The sequence below is a fragment of the Dunckerocampus dactyliophorus genome, chromosome 7, assembly GCF_027744805.1.
Source record: "Dunckerocampus dactyliophorus isolate RoL2022-P2 chromosome 7, RoL_Ddac_1.1, whole genome shotgun sequence".
In the NCBI taxonomy this organism is placed as follows: Eukaryota; Metazoa; Chordata; class Actinopteri; order Syngnathiformes; family Syngnathidae; genus Dunckerocampus; species Dunckerocampus dactyliophorus.
The window spans coordinates 3,745,325-3,759,507 of record NC_072825.1 but is presented as its reverse complement, the minus strand read 5'-3'; the positions used below and the strand labels follow the sequence as shown (position 1 = coordinate 3,759,507).

Genomic DNA, 14,183 nt, shown 5'->3' with positions numbered 1-14,183 from the left:
CAGTTGTCCAGAAACATTGGCATGCCTCTTGCGGCGACGTAGCAAGCGAATTGTGCAGACAAGAAGGGGAGGTGCATTCACAGACATTGGGTCATGACATTATTTTTATTTTTCCCAGGCAAAGACCCGCCACCCACTGAAAACGGCTCCGCGACCCACTTTTGGGTCTCGACCCAACAGTTGAGAACCACTGCTATAAGAGACTCTGCCAACTTCAATGCATTTCAAATCAATCTCAAACAATGGCACACTTAAGAGGAACCAGATCTATGATCAGTCATGTTACAATAATGTTGTATCTTACACATTGTTGTATGTTGTCATTGGGTTTTATTGTTCATTTTATTCGACATGTGTTGTCATTGGCGCACAGTTTTCCTTACTGATAACTTTCTGTTTGTCAAGAAATATATCTATTATCTATGATATATCTATTTTATTTATTTAGATTTTACTAGTTAACTTACTTTGTGCACACCTGCAGATAAGAAGGACTCAAACAAATTTGTTTTGACCAAGTGTACCTGTTGATTAGTCCTAATCAAACATCATGACGTTACTACGACCACATCACCACTATCAGGAGAACCAGAGTATAGAGCGACAGAGCCACCTGGCGTGGCCCAGCAAGATGCACTGTATTGGGGCACACGCTCCGAGACAGAGACGGAGGTCTCTTGCCAACCTTGTGCACTTTTAAAAGGCCGCAGCGCTGGCGTTTCAGGTGGCTGATTTGGTACAACTAGCACTTGAAATGTCTTCCTCGGAAAGTGATTGTTTGTTTACAAGTGAGGTCAGGGGAAGTTACGACCGTCCGTCAAGGTCACAGGCAAAGTATGGGTAATCTCACCTAATTGGAAAGTTTTTTTTAATTTATTATTGGTTTTCTGAGCTATTTTTAATGTTATCAGATAAGCGGTATAGCAAATGGATGGATGGATGGATGGATGGATGGATGGACGGACGGATGGATGGATTTATCGGTATGACATCATAATTCCCTCATGGTCCGATAATTATCGTGCACCCCTAAAATAAATACAGAAAAAAAGAGTGTATTCATCCACTCCATCACATTCAGTTATTTTTAAAAGATATCTGGCTTGTATATTTGGCTCTAAACATGTATAATATCCTGACAATGGTGTATGACAGCTTGCCCGTCATGTAAAGACGGAAGTGATGCAAACTGCCTCTAGGTCATGTGGTTGAAACCCAGCAATATGTGCACTTGTGTCCTTACACTCGGTCTTTTGAGTGCATAAGTGCATTGGTGGTGGAGTAAATGTACACTTGGATGGACAAGTGTCACTAACACAAAGGCTGTGTCTCAACTGGAATGTTTCAGTAAGTATCACATGTACGTGTCCTTAGTTCCCGAGAGCATGGATTTTGACACCGTAGCACTGTTCCGGGTCCCACCCCTGCACGGTGGTATGATGCCTTTCAAGGAAGAGGGCATAAAAACTAAGCCAAAACCTCTCATGCAATTTATTCACTGTGGTGACCCCTGACATGAGAAAAACTGAAAGTGGAAACTGATTAAATAAAAAAAGCCTGCTTGCCATCATCACACTCGCTCTCCTGCAGAGCAGTCAGATGCTTATGGGAGTGAGTTCCCTTCTTGCGCTGGATCTTGAAGTATCATAGTACTCCAAAATAACAACATCCCAATACAATAATGATCCAAATAATAGTATTCAAAGATAACAGTGATCCAAATACAATTTCAAAACAAGCAATGTGGACTGTCCAGGAGCTACGAATGTTGTGATGAGGCGACAGGCGGAGCTTGGCCTCTTATAAGATGCAGACTGAATGTCGATGGATGTAATTCAGGCATTTTTCAGCCGTTTCGTTCCTTACTTAAGCAGACATGACTCAGGGGTTCGGTGTTCCGTAAGCTGGGCTGTAATACGTCTTAATTCATACTTTAGCAGACGTTTCTGAGATGTATTTGGTCATTACTCGTAAATTTGAATTTGCCGCCGTATTGTATGACACTGTCGGACAAGAATACGTAGACGGAGGCCGATGGAATCATTAAACGGTGTGGAACAGAGCCTTAACTAAAGGGTCCTGAGGAAAATATAAGGAAAATTGTAATTATTAATTATTGTTATTACTGTTGTAGCTCGTTTGACGAATGAGGTTAATACGTTGTAATTGCAAAGAATGCTTGAAACTTGTGTTTGGAGATGGATGGACGCCACAAAAAGCATGCTGAATGTTAATCTTGCATGATGCAGGACGCTGACATGCCGTCCAAAGACAAGCAGCAGCGTCACGTTGGAGGGGGCGGAGCTATCAAGCGACCTGCGTGTCGTCACAAGAGAGGGCGTGTCCCGGCGGCTGTATATGTTGCTGGAGCATCCTCTTCAACTTCATATTGCTGTGACGCGCAGCATGCAAGCTGCGTGTGACGGAGTGCACTGCCGGCAGGGGGAGAAGGAGGAGGGGGTGGAGGGTTTTTTGTGGATGGGCGGTGGGGGGGCATAGCCAGCTTGGCGGGAAATAATGGGGGCTGATCATGAGAGTGGCGGACCAGCCAGCTGAGTGGATGGAGCCTCGCACACGTCACTGCCCGCCGCGGCCGTCAAGAGAGAGCGTCAGCCTCGTCCGGCTCACTCTCTCTCCTTCAGCCGGGAGAGACGCTCGACTCGCGGCTTAGGATGCTTCTGGATCCCCGCTGCAGCACCGCGCACTTCCACGCTGCATGTGAGTATCATCAGCACCACCTCGATCATCATTTGTGTGTTTTCTTTCAAAGGTCACAAATTGGCCTCAAAGATGTGCACACGCCCGTGCACGTTTAGAGACCACGTGTGTGTGTGTGAGTGTGCTGACGATGCACTGTTCCCGTCATGTCCGCGCTGAAAAGATGATAACTATTAATAATGTGCTCATCAGTTAGTTGAACGTGCACGATGCGTGTGCGCGAGGGCCACGGGGAGGTCACGTGGTCCGAACCACCACAAGTAAATGACACACAACGCCGTGCACGCGTGCGCGATTTAAAGCACAGCACCGTCTTCTTCTGCCGTGAGAGGCCAAAAGATGACACCTCTGTCGACGTGCACTCCCCTGCAAGGCAGGCCCAGCGCTCCACTGTGCACGCAACACTTTATGCATCAACGTGCGCGGCCATGTGAGTCAAGCGATGAGGATTATAGCAGCCGCAGTGCACGCGCATTAATAATAAGACAAAGTGTTGGCGTCCAACAAGGACCTACACACAAAAAAATAGCGTGCACACGCGGCGCGACACTGGGCCTGTGTGCCCGCCACATGCACACGCGTAGAGCCGAGCCGTGTGGAGGCTTTTGTGGAAGGTTTCGATGAGGAAAAAAACAAAACAAACATTACATTATGCAACATTCCATATGACGGCCACGAGTGGCAACGCGTGCACGCGGATAAGAAGAAAACACACAAAATGTGCTAAAAGTCTTCAAGTGAATGAAAAGAAACCCAACTTCATCACACACACGTGAAGAGTAACTGTAAAGACGTACAAATATATCTAAAGAGTAAAGAGAAAGCAACTACATTGCGACTAAATGGACGGGAAATATCAACACAATTGGATGTGTTTTGTGTTACAGTTACTTCCTTTGTGTTGTAGTTAATCTGAAATGTTGCAATACAAACATCAGAGTGTGTAATATTTTTCGCGATGCAATCCAGTTTGCATTTCTAATGCAAGGAAGGTGGCGCCGTGTTGTGGCTTTAGTGTCTAAATGATGCACAATATTTACGTCATCTGTCATTTTTACATTGTTCTGTTTGAGGAAGAAAATCTTTCTCTTTTGCAGGAATCCGTGCACACGCACGCCCTGACGAGGCCTGACGACACGTGCACGCGCCTTGTAGGTAACAGCCCTCTCTCTCTCTCACACACACACACACACACACACATACACGCGCGTCACACACACGACATTTGTGCTTTAAAGTGCAGAAATAATTACGAGTGTTCTCGTTGTTGAATTTTGTTTTTTAACGATATTACTTTTTAGTCGTTAACATTGTTGCAAAACGTGCATTCGTATTTAAAAAGCACAGTTAAACGTTACTAATTTAACACGTGTTTTTGTCACAGCCGTGCAGCACAAATGAAACGTGTCGCCATTAATATACGACTCCAAATCTAACAATCAAAAGAAGTCGTCTTGTTTTTCTGAATTGAATTATTTTCCAACCACAGGCTCGCGCTGTAATGACGTCACGCGGCCAATCAAGAGTCAGAAAATCTGGTTTTAGCTTTGCGAACAAAAGGAAAATGATTCATATATTTATACGTTTTTAACTCCACATTTCTAAAAAAAAAAAAAAAAAAGAAGAAGAAGAATCCGTCAAAGGTTGTCCATTGAACAAATGACGACATGCGTGTTTTAATGGTGAACATTGTGACATTTAAACGCTTTAAAGGGGAAATCAAATAATAGTTCCAATTTATTGCAGCAGCCAGAAGTGTGAATGACCATTAGTGATAATGGAGGAAGAAGTGCAATTCAAATAAGTGCATGTCATTATCTTTTTTTTCATCCTCTTTCGGAGGTGAAAAATCTTCAAATATCACCAGAATTTAAGGTGATAATATTTAGTTTTCTGAAATAAATTAAATAGTTAAATAAATGTCAGGAATTAGTTATATTTTAAAATATTGCATGCGGGTTACATTATTATTACACCTTGAATTCATGTAAACAATGAAATGATATAACAATTTAAACAGCCTTACGTTTTTACACAAAAATGAAATATATATATTTGATGTGTGTGATAGCTGCTTTGCGTGTGTGTGACAGAGTGTGTGTTTGCAGAGCGCACGTGTGTAACACCTGTGCTCCTGTGTAACAATGTGAAAGATGTGAGATGCTGCTTGTTGTTTTCTCCTGCGTGCTAGCTTGTAGCATCCCTGCTCGCACCTAGCATGTGTGCTAGCGACAGCGGGCGCGCTGCCGCACGAGCGTCCGTGTTTGCTCCAGAATATTCCGCCTCTATCACTCCATCTCTCCCTGTCAGTGGTGGGGTTGGAGTGGGTGGGGTGGGCACACAGAGCTGCTTTAATTAGACCGGCCTGGTGCCATGTGCCTGCACCGCATGTGTCCCAGTGTGTGTGTGCGCTACATTGTGTAGAATGCCGTCTTTGTGTATATTTTGTGTCTCTGTGCCTGATAGGTGTGTGTTGGTTCATTTTTGTTTCTGTACCACGACCCCCTCCCCAGCCTCCTGCGGCTTTTGGCGCCAAGCTGGAGCGCTGGCATCAGATAATTTAAATGAAGACAAACCCATTTCTTTGTAGTCCAACAGCCAGGATCCTTTTTCCATTTAAAAATGCATTTGGGCAGAGGCGGGGAGGGGGGCGGCATTAGAAGACGTCACCCTCCCGTGGTGCTCACCCAGCGGGTGAGGCGGGTGTGCGCAGAGCGGTTCGGACTGGCTCCTCAACTTTTCTCAACGATCTTTGGTGTGATGGGGGCATTCACGGTCGGGCCAATGGAAGTTGTCGGGGCACAAACTGAGCCTTCTGATTGGCCGAGGCCGTTCGAGGGGCCTCTTGGTGACGTCTCCGGACATTTTAGATCAGTGTATGTTGAGGCAGAGTTCAAAGGCGCACAGCCAGTCCAGGTCAAGTCTAGAACAGCTTGAATGTGAAGCGTGAGACATGTTTAATGAAGGAGGTTCTGTCTGCTCACAGGAGGGACCCGTTCCATGTTAGTCCATCAGCACTTTGAGAGGAGGAGGGAGCCTTCGGGGTTGATTGTTATCTTTGGTTATCTAGCTGTATGAGTGATGTACATTCTTCATAAAGCTAGATAACCGAAAGTAACAAGAATCCCATTACACTCCTGGAAAGGCACCAAGAAGAACCCCAATGGACCCGTCCACAAGAACACAGTCACGCCAGGGTTGTGAAGATTCTTGAAGGACCTTGGATCAGGAAGCAGTGAGAGGTAGGGTTCAAGGTTTTTGTTCTGGACCTCGAGATGATCTAGTTGTTGTTTGGTAGGCAAGCAGGTCGTCCACAGGATCACTTGTAATCTAATAAGCCCCCCCATGATCCCCGTGCGCGGGGCTGCATGCTGGAGCTTAGCTGGCGCCGTCACATGGGCCGCCAGCGACGGCCTCGTTAAAAAAAGATCCGGACCGTTTCACCAAATCCGTTGGATTTTGACAAGTCGCTTAACAAGTGGCTAACGGCTAATCACTCTGCTAGCCAGCCTCCATTCATGGGATTGAAAAGAGCATTGCATCATGGGAAGAAAGTCTTTACATGGCAGCTGCTATGAATTATACATCCTAGTCAGTGAGGAATTCTCTGGTAATCTGGAAAGCTAAGCGAGTTTTGTTAAGTCTATCTGTGCCACCCCCCCTCCCCCAACCCCACCCTCTCGCCTAGCCACCTTCTCCTTTCTGCTGCTGGCATGAAAAGATGTTTGACTTGGGGTCCCGGCCGTTGTTTGATTTGACGTGACAGTTGGCTTCCCAGTGAATGGGCCTGCATCGCATGAGGTGCTACCATGTGGAAATGCCTGATGGGATCTTGTTGAATACCTAAAGGAGGGGGTGAGGGGCGAAGCAAGTGGTCCGGGGGCAATCAAGCACAAAGTGACGGAGAACAATCTGAGGCTTTAGCTCCTTTGGCCGAGCCCATGGTGAGCAGTAATTGGTCAATCAGATCTTCAAACTGAAGGCCTCTGATGGCTGATTGGAGGTGTGATTTCCTTTCTGACCCTCAAAGACCCAGCGGCGGTCCCGCTGAGCCCGCCCGCTCTCCATCCTTTACCACGTCTGCGGGCTGTGTTGCTATAGCAGTGGACGGCTGGGTGTCCCAACAGGAATCAGCCCCAACTCTGGCAGATTTGAGCGGGTGCTTCAAGTCAATTTCATTTCTAGAGCAACAAGTCACAGCAGAAGTCATCTGAAAATGCTTGAAGCACACTCCTCTCACACCAAAGAACTGCAACCCACTTTGGTGACACAGGCAAGGAAAAACCCGACTCCTTGAAGAGAACCCAAACTCAGTGCGGGGTGGACATCTACCTCCAGAACCTTGCAGAGGGTGAAGGTCCTGAGTGGGGGCTGTTAGATGATGGTTTGTAATTTGATGATGCTTGTCTGGGTCAGGCTTGGACAGACTGATTGCGCCACAAGTAGGGTGGTCGGACCAGAACAGGACTCAATAGCAACCCTTGTGGTGCATGACCAGAGCGTGACGCTGTGTTGGCGGGGGTTGGCTGATCCCTGGTCCCTGGTCCCTTCGCATCCCTCAGAAGGAGTGAGGTTGTAAGAAAGGAAGAAGGAGGAAGCTGCGTTTGTCTTCGCTCTCCTGCACTTGGCAAGTAGATTTAGCTTCTGTGTCAAATAGAAAAACAGCCATCGTGACCCCCCCCGCTCCCAGCAGCAGTAGACTTTACAGTCAATAGAGCTAGTCCTCTTGTCACTGAGGGACAATGCAGCCCTTTTCCTCCCTTTCAGTCCCGCCGGGTCCGAGCAGCCAGACACTTTCCTCAATAAGACCCAGTGATTCTTACCCCCCCCCCCCCCCCTCGCTTTTTTCTTCTTCAGACACAAACAGGGTTCATAAAATGGCTTCAGTGTTGGCCCAAAGACTAGATCTTGTTATTTTTGACAACACTAACGCCCTCACCCCCTCTTGCTCTCAGATGACGGCAGAAGTCACAAAGACATTAAGTGAGCAGTAGCAGGTGTACTTCTACCACGTGGGGAGGGGGGGGCGCTACAGTGGCCTGTAAATGATACTTCCTGTTTGGGCTCTCAGATGACATGAATCCTTTAGAAGTACACCAAGACCTCATTATCATGTTTATCATTTTGCTAAAGTGTGTATGTGGGGGAGGGTCTAATTTTGCCAAAAGTGGCTCTGCAGGTTCAGTCGTGTCCACCGCTAACTTTGTTGTTTTAATGAGTCATGTTGACGCCATCAAACAGCAGCACAGAGGGCAGCTGTCTGTAAAATACAGGACGACAAATAAACAAAAAATGTACGAAAAGTTTAAAGTTACTTTATAGGAAGTAGCAATGACATTTTGGTGAGGATCTGGATAAAGGTGCACAGAAGGAATGTACTGTATGTCTGTTTGAACCAGGAAGTACTGCACTAGCTATGGACTTGAATTTCATTGACTCATGGGTACTCGACGAAGACTCAAATTTCACTGACTCACGGGTAGTCGACGAAACACTCAAGTTACACTGACTCACGGGTATTCGACAAAGACTTGACTCATGTGTACTCGAGTTTCAATGACTCAGGGGTACTTGACGAAGACTCGGGTTGCCCTCACTCATGGGGCCTCGCCAGTCACCCACAGTTCGGCTGCTGAAGTTGTTGCGCATGTGCGAGTTTCTGCATCTGCGCTCTGTGACGGGTGACTTTCCATTTTAAACTATTAGCAAACAAATCGAAGAATGAGGGACTGACGACGTGAGCACAAAACATGTTGTGACTCGGGTGAAATGGTTCGGCAGAGCAGCCAGCGTTTTACTCGCGCGCCTCTGGCCTCCATGGTACGCAGACCATTACATTGTAATGCCGCGCCGTTCCTATCACAATGGAGCCGTCGGCCATATTTGCATAAGGCACTTTTTCGACGTGAGGATCCGGCGAAGGCCCACTCCAATGCCAGCTGCAAAAAAAATGTCAAGTGCCAATTAGGAGAGCTTTGCCACCATTCATCACAGCCACACCCCTGTCGCCCTCCGTGCTTAGCGCCCCAACTCTCTCACACTCCCAAGTCACCCCTTTTTTCCTCCACTTTGCACCAAATCTTCCCCTCAGTGACACCTGCAGACAAAAGCATCAGCAGAAGGAGACAAGAGAGCCCCCCCCACCCATTCCCCACCCCTTCGCTCATTAGTCAGCTCTCTTTGTCGCTGCTTCTCAATGGACGTGTTGACGACACACACTCCACCTGCTAGCCAGCACTAGCGCCACGGCAACATTGTCATAGCTTTAAATCTGCAGGAATGATTTCGGAAAAGCCGAGCGCTGCCTTTGTAGCGGTTAGCTAGCTCTGAACTAACAGTGCTTCCTCAGCATGGCTGCACAAATCCAGTTAGCTTAGCTTTGGGCTAACTGTACTAATTCATTGTGGACACTCAAATGCAGAAAAATCATCCAATGACTGATGGGCAACAAGCTGCACAATGATTCAGCCTTGTTAGCTTAGCTGCATGTGAGCTGAAGAACAACAAACAAATGATGCACACTAATGTCAACGCAAGAAAACAAACATTGGCCAGCTAAAAATGATAACTGTTGCATGTCGTAAAATGCGTCCTAAGAGCAACTTAAGTTTTTCTTTTTAGCTAATTTGGCTCCCGCCATGCTCAAGGATTGTTCTCTTGTCCTGTCTTCTCCTTCACTCTTTCATTCAATGGCTCTCTCACATGCTTGGATCTGATTTGCATGCATTTGCATAATGAAAGTCATTTGCATGCTCAGGGGCAGACTGTACCATGAGAACACACATGAAAAGGTGTGTGTGTGTGTGTGTTGCATTGGGGTCCCCCCTCTAAACTCCACATGCGTGTTTTGGTGGAAAAATGGCGGCCTCTGATCTTTGCTTCCTTGTGTTCCATGCAGGCTAACGCTGGCCAAAGGATGCTGGAAAGCGAAATGAAGAAGAAGAAGAATGAGGACGAGGAGGGGGGGTTGCTGTTGATTCTGTCCTCCCTCTCTCCTCCTCTGCATGCCCTCTCCCCTCCTCCTCCTCTTCCTCTTCCTCCTACCTTCCTCCTGCGCTCCATCCTCAGCGCGCTGCCCCTCTTCCCAGCTCGCCACCATCTTAGAGCCACGCTGGCACCAAATAGAAGCGGACCAGCCGCCAGTGCAGGTATGGAACCCGCCGCGCCCGCCATCACCTCCCTCCCTCCATCCTCCCCGCCCAGCCGTGCCCACCAGCAGGCTGTTGTTGCATCTTTTAATCACCTTTTTTTTAATTGCGACATTCATGTGCTGAAGCGGGGAGCGAGTCGATGTGGGCGGGGTGCGTTTTGTGCCTTCGCATTAAATCACTCGGCGCTCAAAGCGGCTCTCAGGAGGCTTCCAGCGGGCATCTGTGCTCCCGGCCGCCATCTTTTCTTGTGGTGCCATCCTCATGTGGGACATGGTTATGGTGGCGGCCATTTTTTTTTTAGAGAAACAGTGACATCACGACTACGATCCAAAACGGTGCTGTGCAGCATTACAACTTTCACACTCTTATATTATTATTATTGAACAGATGTCAATACTTTTGAAATATTAGCTCTGAACAATTATTGTAGATATTTTCTTTAAATATGACATTGGCTGATTTTTATTCTACAAATAACATGTATTGTTAATATATATTTATTTACTTTGACTAGTGCCAATAACATTAAATTAATTTAAAATATATATAATTAATATTCACCAGCTATAATGATAATGAGCATATAAAAACATATAAAAACATTAACAGTTCATAGTCCAACTCCAGTATTTGTGTCCCATAAGTCAAAATAAATAATAAAATAAAAAATGAAAATGTAAAAATGACAATAAAATTAATTAAAATAAATTCTTCTTCTGTTTTAATACATTTTAGGTCAATTTTGTAGGTAAATTTCGAGATAAATTGTAGGTCAAATTTGGATAAATTCCCCAAATTCTTGTTTCCCTGCGAAATAGAAATAGCCAACATCATGGAGTACAAGTAGTAACTGAGTGGTGGTCCTATCAGAGTGTGTGACAAGTGGACTATTGTTCTCCGTGTGAGTGTGTGTGTGTGCGTGTGTGTGTGCGGACGCCGTGTAGCGTTTGCAGCTTATAAAACCGCTTACATCCAGCTAGCGTTAATTAGCGAGTGCTGATTAAGCCGGCCTGTAAACAATGCGCCATATTGTCCTCGCGACTCACAGCAAGCGCCGCCATTTTTGGTGCTAACATGGCCGCTGCTAATATTCACGCTCAAGGAAGCGCTCCCGAGTGTCATCAGTTAACGAGGCGGATGCTTCAACGAGCTCGATGTTGATCTTTGTCATTTATTTACACGACGTCCTCCATGTTGGCATTTGTTTGGCCTTCCCCGGCTAGCGGCGGGCACATGAACTGTGTGGGAGCCGAGGCGCGCTAATGACGGGCCGGCCTCCTTTTAACAGGTGGTAGATTGAGCCGGGGGTAGTGGGGGGGGCGTCCTCAATTTACTGTGTAAATTATGCAGAGCCCAAAACAATGCAGGGCTGCAGACAGTGGAGTGGCGGGCGCGGGCTAATGAGATGATGAGGAGCCTGGGAGCTGCTTGAGGTAGTGTGGGGGGGTGCTTTGAGACGGGGAGGGCACGGCCAGCAGCTTGTGTCTGGATCTTTGTGTGTAAGGGAGGGGGGGTTCGGAGGATGAGGACTGGCAGAGGGGCAGACACCGTCCCCTCCGAACTAGACTGCAAGAGGGGAGGGTGCCCCAGCTGCTCCAGCCCCTCCACCTCCTTCACCAGCCTTGGGAACCACTGTGGCAGGGGTCCCTCCTTCAGCACTGGCACGTAGGGGCCCCCCCAAAAGTCTGGCTACACCCCCGCCTCCTCTCCCATACACATCACCCCTTCCACACTAATGTGAGACTGGGGGGGCTTGGGAAGGACTTGAAGTTCACGGCCAGACCTCCTATTGAGCTGACAGCCTGACTGTTTGCTCAATTGGGCTCCCTATTCACAACTTGGGGGGTGTCAGCGGGGTGTGGTGGCGGGGTGTGGGGTTTAGTATGATGAGACACCGTAACTATTCAGTCAGTAAAGAGTGAAGGGACCTTTTAGAGAGGGAGGGGGTGAGGCAGCATAAATAAAAAGTGAGTGAACCCAGGCTGGACGTTTGCTCTCACACTCGTTTACATTCTTAATTAGTGGCGCCGTCCTCACACCACACACACACACACACACACACACACGCACACACACACACATTCATACTCTCCATGACTAGATGAGACCACATGCTGCGGCTGTAAATTGTCCAATAACAAGAGTCTTCACTGTAGTTTCTTCAACAAAACATGACAATAAATCAACAAAGTGCCTTTTGGGATGCCAACTTAAGCCCCACCCCCTTCCATCATCAGCATCACCTCCCCAATCAGGCCAGCTGGGCGACACCGCCATGCTATCTCAAGTCCAAGCATGTTAGCGAGCCGCGTGTGCACTCGCTGACCCACGCTAAGACTTGTTTGTCTGAGCCGGCCCAAAAAGACGTGTTAGCCCTCTGAAGTGCGGCCGGGCTGGGCTCAGGCTGCGTCACATGCTTGCTCTTTGTATTAGCGTGGCAGCGTACCAGTCTCCTCCTGAGGCCTTTCATCCCTCGGCTGCCGCGCAAACACACAGCATTCCCTCACTCTCAGCGGACGCCCGCAGACCTCCAGAACGAGACATTGTCAGCAAAGCAAATTCTCATCCCACAATCACAGCCCTGATATCGATGTGGCCTTCATCTGCCTGTGCCTTTCGCACAGAACCCTGCTGCTTTCACACAGCGACACGGCATCAGACAGATGCGTGACGATGCTGTGTAAATACTTGTCTGACTTGCCTGTAGTGTTGAAAGCAATTTCCCACGCTGAACTTCACACAGGTGCCGTCCAGCCTCTGTTACTACTCTGATGCTACCTCAAGAGCCAAAAAACCCACCAGCTCAACCTCGTCCCCCTCGTTCCATGTTTGTACATTGTCCAACAGTGACAACTGTTATCAACACAGCGGGACGGGAGACGTGTCGGATGTTAAACCCCACACTCCTGTCCCGGCATTGCGGAATACCCTTTCACACAGGATGTGGCACGTTCGTCATCCTTTGACACCATGTGGTCTTTGTGTTTCCAGGTTGATGTTGGCTGACTGAGCTGAGGATTGTGGGACGTCATCACATGGATGCTTCCTCATTTGTGCAGTCGGAGCCAAGAATGACGTTCTTGTCTTGATGGAGGTTCTGGGCTGATGGTGCTGTTGGACCACATGATGATAAGCACTCCCAATGCCTTGACGACTTCAACACAATCGTAGTGATATCACCGTTATCTACGTAATGAATCATATTAATAATGAAGACGTAGCCCGGTTTTTGTTTTCGTCGCTCAGACTGGTGAATGTGAGACCCACGGCAGCAGTGAATCTTACTGCACTGTGATTGGACAGCTCGTGTGTCAGCTGACACAACGACCAATGAGGGAGCTGTCGTCTTTAAACGCTATGCAACTGCTCTTCTTCGAACTGTGCACGTGGCTGCACACACACACACACACACACACACACACACACACACATTTCCCTGCAGGCTTTACAGCGGTGGTGTGGCCAGTAGGAGTCACAAACACGCCTTAATTTCCTCTTCTTGACACACACACGCACCCACACGCACCCACTCGCAATATTAATAATCACAGCCTAATTTGCTCTATATTAATTTTCGGCAAGTGGCATTTTTTTGATGAGCATTGATAATCTATGCTAATCTTTTCAAATATGACTTTAAATCATCACCGTCCAGTCTGTGCGTTGCTTCTTTTTTTTTTTTTTTTTTGCAAATTGATTCTAGAGCCTCATTTAGAAACTATGATATTCTTTTGATAATGGTGCACACTGCCAGCGTGAGACAATGACTTATCTGCCTGGATAAGCTTGAAATGATGTTTTTTAAGCCTCTGATGTCTTTGCACAGGCGAGGAAATCTCCGCTTGTGATCCCAAATCTGCTTTTTTTATATTCCTTTTAATGTACGTCAGCTATATGGTTTAAGTTGTGCTGTTTTATTTTTTGGCAACAATTTACTGTGGGCGTTCACCAATGTGCCTATGATGACTGTGTTGCAATAGTATTAAATGTTTACAGTGAAAACAATGCATACTTTGGACTTTTTTGTGCTTTTTTTATGTTTGCATGCAGCAAATATCTGAGCTTGATCCCAACTCTGTAAATGAATATTTGAATTCTAATGTCTTTACTAACACATAAAATGTTGATTAAAACAATTCACTTCATGCACACGCAGCGACAATTCATCCTGAAAATCTTGTTTTCTATTCGTATATAATAAAGAGTAATAGAAATATAGCAGTATAGCAATAAAAAGTATAGCAGGCTAAAGTATTAAAAGGTTTGCTATTTCAGTTCCCTTTTTCCGCACATGAGGACAACTTTTGTTCTAGG

The 14,183-nt window shown here is 46.9% G+C and overlaps 1 long non-coding RNA gene across 4 annotated transcripts; it reads left to right on the top strand.

The window, feature by feature from the left end:
* Positions 1-2,506: 2,506 nt before the first annotated feature.
* On the top strand, positions 2,507-13,878 carry LOC129185240 (uncharacterized). 4 transcript variants are annotated; one of them, XR_008572047.1, is made up of 5 exons: positions 2,507-2,718; positions 3,816-3,869; positions 5,705-5,960; positions 9,617-9,866; positions 12,861-13,878. It is a non-coding gene; the product is annotated as an uncharacterized LOC129185240 (long non-coding RNA). The 4 variants fall into 4 exon arrangements; XR_008572048.1 differs by having other exon boundaries at positions 3,816-3,873; XR_008572050.1 differs by lacking the exon at positions 5,705-5,960.
* The last annotated feature ends 305 nt before the right edge of the window (positions 13,879-14,183 follow it).